A 5,319-nucleotide genomic window follows, 5' to 3' on the forward strand; every position below is an offset into this window, starting at 1 on the left:
ATATTTATACCCATCCCAAAAGAACCTAAGTGCCTTTTTGTACAGCCTTTAATACCTTGGTTTCTACAGATGAGTGGTTGATAGTCAGTATTCTGTCTACTGCTGAACTGCTGCACTGATGAGAGCTGCCAGTTGTTAGCAAGTTCCCTGTGACCTTCACAAGCTTCTTACAAGGCTATGTTGGAAGTATTTTGCATGGTTGTTGGGTTACTATTCATGAATCCTCTCAGTATTCCATGTTTTAATTTGTATTATGGGCATGGAAGTGAATTGGGACAATTAAATTATTTTAAGTATCTTCCTGCTTGTCTTTTTGTGGGGGAAAAAAAAAACCCCATAACCCAAATAACCAAAGCAACAACCCTTTTGTTTTGAAAAGCTAGCAAATCTTTCCCACAAATTAAATTCTGTTAGGTTTTTATTTTGTTGTAACACAGTGTCTAGAACCAGGCAACATCTTTGTAGTGAAACCCATTTTAGTGCAGACTAGGGACCAGGAGGTTTCACTGGAGCTTGCCAAGGGTGAATGGGCCTCAGCAAGTGTCTGGATGGAGACTGTGAAATGAGAAGAGACATCTGAGATTGTGCTGAAGCCTCCTTTTAAAATTAACTTACACTGAATGCAAGACTTCAGAACATGTTTGAAATAGAATTGTGGACTTTTCCAGTAGAAGCTAAGCAACCTGTGCCAGTGCCTCACCACCCTCACAGTGAAGAACTTCTTCCTAATATCTGATCTAAACCTCCCCTCTGTCAGTTTGAAGTCATTCCCCCTTGTCCTGTCCCTCCATGCCCTTGTCAAAAGCCCATCTCCAGCTGTCTTGTTGGGCCCTTTAGCTGGAAGCTGCTCTAACTTGTCCCTGGAGCCTTCTCTTCTCCAGGCTGAACAAGCCCAGCTCTCTCAACCTGTCTCCACAGGAGAGGTGCTCCAGCCCTCGGATCATCTTTGTGGCCTCCTCTGGACTTGCTCCAACAGGTCCACATCCTTCTCATGTTGAGGGTCCAGAGCTGGACGCAGTTCTGCAGGTGGGGTCTCACAAGAGCGGAGCAGAAGGGTGAACCGTACCCCTTGACCTGCTGATCAGGCTGCTGGTGATGCAGCCCGTTTCTGTACACCCAGTACAAGCAAGACACTGACAAAGTGCAGCAAATCCAGCAGAGGTGTCCAAGATGACCAGGGGGTTGGAGCACGGGAGAGGCTGAGACCCCTGGGTTTATTCACCCAGGAGCAGAACAGGCTGCAGGGGATGTTACAACATCTGTTCCCCAAGCTAGAATCACTAAACGCTTACACTGAGAGTGAAACTCTGGAGAAATACTCGGTTATGTAGGAAATACATACAAGCGACTGACGGAACAAGGAAAGAGGAGGTTATGCTAGCTGGGTCTGGCAGGCTGTACAGCAGGTTGTCCAAGGGTGTGATCACAAAGTAGGGCAGGGGAGAGTCCTCGTGCTAGGAATCTGTCTGCGCAGTTGAGCAGCTGGTACACCCTATAGTTTCTCCTAAGTGCATGCATGATATGTATGAAGATTGTTCTCTCTTCTGGGAAATGACACGTAACTTGCGCTTTTCCTGATTCATCAGTGATGCAGAGCACTCTGCATCCATAATCACTCTCCTGTGCTGCAAACAACATTTTAAATTTGTGGAGTGCATATTTTAATGAATTATGAATGCAAGCAAACCAAAACAAGGAATTCATTCATTATTTCCCATCAGCAGGCAGGTGTTCAGCCATTTCCAGGAAAGCAGGGCTCCATCACACCTAACACAGTAACTTGGGAAGACAAACGCCATCACTCCAAACATCTCCCCCATCCTTCCTTGTTGTTCCCTCAACTTTATATGCTGAGCACGACATCATATGGTATGAGGTATCCCTTGGGTCAGTTGGGGTCAGCTGTCCTGGCTGTGTCCTTTCCCAGCTCCTTGTGCACCCTCAGCGTCCTTGCTGGTGAGTGGTGTGAGGAGCAGAAAAGGCCTTGGCTCTGTACAGTAACTAAAATATCTGTGAGTTATCAATGCTATTTTGGTCATAAATCCAAAGCATAGCACCATATGAGCTACTACGAAAAAAAATTAACTGTCCCAGCCAACACCAATGCAGTGCAGTGCATCTGGTGGTGTTTTCTTTTAGGTTTCTGTTAATCTCAATGTATTTTACATAGTTTGTGCTTTCATCACTTAAAAAACCAAGCAAATGTTTATTCCTTCTGCGAGGTAACTGAGTGCAGAGCTGCTTTGGGCAGAAGGCTTTTTGGTCTCTTCCTCTCCCATTATCTACTTTGAAATACGGTTCCAGATTACAAAAACAATGCAATACTTCCGCAGGTATTAGTTATCCTGCAAAGACTCTTCAGATTCTGTAATGTGTAGTTTTAACTCTCATGAAGTGTCAGGAAGAGATGTAAACATGTGCTTGTCTTCTTGTCTTTGCATTAATTTTATGAGTGATAGAGAAATTGAGAAGTTGGTTATTTTAATGTGTAGGGTATTTCTCCAAGCCTAAGCAATTGCTTGCCTTAAATAAGCATTAGATACCTTGTTTTACTTCACATAAAGCAACTAATGTGGTCTCTTTCGTTGCACAAAAGTGTTCTTGAATTCTCATTGTATTCTCGTTTCTAAATAAATAAAAAAAAACCCCAAAACCCACTTGTTTAAAATAATAACCAATTAAAAAGTGTGCTTGAAATAAAATGGGACTTGTGTTACTGGAAAAGAGGGTACTTACGCTTGACACGTTTTAAGTGCAAAGTGTGTGACCTACAGGTGTTGAATATACAGCAGTTCTGCTTGGCTTTAGTCCATTAAATTAGCGACCCTGCTTTCTTCAGCTTGCTGGGAAAGTTGCAAATGCATTGGTTTGTGGCTCCATGGCAGTTCAGAGATCAGCAGGACAATGATTTTTAGTGGACTTCCAGACAGAGTCCCATTGTGTCATCATCAAACTCTGCCAAGAACTTATCAGATGCTGTGTAATGAGCCCCCTCCTTTTAGAGATGCTCCAGAAAAAAGAAACTGCTAACAAGTATTGATTTTCATTTCATGATAGTCATTTTAAATGAGAAAAGCTTATTCTATTTTAACTTTTTTTAATGGTTTAATTTGGTATGTTGGAGGACACTTGTTAAATGGGTTTTTTCAAGGCATTTTAAGCATGGTATGTGGTAGGTATTGGTTTGTATAGCATTTCTCTGGTGTGGTGTGGTGTGATTTAGGGATTGTTGCTTTCTCTACATCAATGTGCCAGCTCTGTAGGAATGAACTTGGTAAGGAAACTGATTTTATTTAAAAAAGCCAAAGGAAAAAATGGCCAAATACAACCAAAATGGGACGTGGCGATGTGTACTCTGTGCCCATCTCTGGTAACTGACAAGGTAAATTAAAGGCCTGTTGCTGTCAAAAGAGGCTCTTCAGTTTCCCTGCTCCTTGATTCCCTGGTCCTTTTCTGCCAGCCTGTCTGCAGAACAGGAAGGTGATATGGGTGCTACCGCAACTGCTCGTGCAGCCGAGTAAGTCATCGGAGCAATCGCAGCGATGCGGTGGGAAGGCTCTGCTGCAAGCAGTTACTCCGAGGGCAGCAGATGGTGGCCAAGAAATCCTTGGGGCTTTTGCTGACTCCGTGGCCTGTTTCAACTCTCTCCTGTCTGAAGTCCCCAGCCATGGTGACAGCTTGACACAGGCATGGAGCTGGCACTGCTGCTAAAAGAGCAGCATTGGTGCGGTGTGGTTTAGGTTTGGGAGGTTTGGGTTTTGGCGTGGTTTGGGAGGCTGCTTATGGAGCCTGAGCAGAGAGCTCGCTGGGGTAACAGCCAGCCAGGCCACGGGATAAAAAATATCAGTTGAAAACAGGCTGCTGAAGGCTGGGAAAGGCCTCCATCTTTTTTCAACACAATTACTACCTTAAGAAGTGTTCCTCAGGCTGTGGTGTGAGTGTTTGGTTGTAATACTCTTTCATATGTTGATTTCTAGGGTTTCTGCCTGACTGCCCAGGGTGTTCTGATTTTAGAAATCAGATATTTCATGAGCTTTAAAATATTATTCTCACTGACACTATTGCAAGTGATTTCTAAGACTCCAAGTGAATTAGGCACCTCTTCTTTCCACTTGGTGTGACAGACCATACTGGATATATTCGGGGTGTGTTTTAAGTGTAACCTTGCTGTTTCCTCAATTAAAAAAGGCAACAGAAGCACCTATCAAGTTCCCATTTTTAACAGTTTTTAAAGCCCATCTTACTGTCTTAGAAGAAGCATCATGTTAGAAGTCCTAAAGATGCTGTATTCTGCTGTAAAACTTTACAAGTGTTTTTTATTCAAAGGACAGAGGAGGGGATTACAGATGATATAATGCAACCAAGCAAACTTTCTATCCATTTAGAAAAATGTTGGACCTACTACTTCGTTTCAGTGAAAGAGTGATGAATGACCACAGAGCAAAGAAAATTAGTCCGTAAGGATAAAAAGCTGCTTTGGTCAGATCACCTGAGTTAAAACCCTCTTAATAAAACAGTATTGCCATGAGAAGCAGCAAGGCAAGATTCAGGTGCTGAGAGCCAGGCTCCAATGGATAATTTAAGTTCAAATATACTTGCTGCATATTTCAGTGGTGACTACCTATTTGATCACCGTATGCTTTACTGAATCCTATCATAGCTTTTTCAGTACTGTTCTGTCCCCCACGGTCACTTGGATTAGCTGTTTGGATGGCATGGTGGTAACACCTATGTCCCCAAAACAGATCTGTACCAACTAAAACCTCCCTCTTCGTATCCACCAGCAGACCATGTGTTTGTTCTATCCTAACAGCTGCGCATCTACAACGAGCCAAATACCTACACAGCAAGAGCTGCTGTGGTAAGAGTGCCAGAAGTGAGAAGACTAATTTTTGCGATTGGATAATCATATGTAAAAGATTCTGGTACCATTCAGCCGTGTGTAAATGCATCTTTTTTTGGGTACAGGCTGTCTTGTCTTTTGTTCTTACTTGTTCTCTCCAGCTGTGCTTTCACAACTGCTCGCTGCTTTGGTTCCCTCACCATTTGTTTCCTTCTTAGTCTTACAAGTTGTTGATGAATTATATCATCTCCCTTATATCAAGGGAGATTCATCTTCATTTAGTTTAAAATTGTGCCTAAGAGTATTTCTATTGTTTCATCCCCTTTTTTGGATTCCAAATTTATGGAAAAGTGCTGACATCCTCAAAAAGGAATCTCAACTGTATTTCTATGCCCACATGCTAATCTGTTCCATGAGAAACAGTTTCAGTTTTGTTTGCTTGCTTGTTTCCCGCCTCAGTTTTTTTTGCAATATAA

This window comes from Nestor notabilis, unplaced genomic scaffold (assembly GCF_000696875.1).
Source record: "Nestor notabilis isolate BGI_N333 unplaced genomic scaffold, ASM69687v1 scaffold4195, whole genome shotgun sequence".
Taxonomy (NCBI): Eukaryota; Metazoa; Chordata; class Aves; order Psittaciformes; family Psittacidae; genus Nestor; species Nestor notabilis.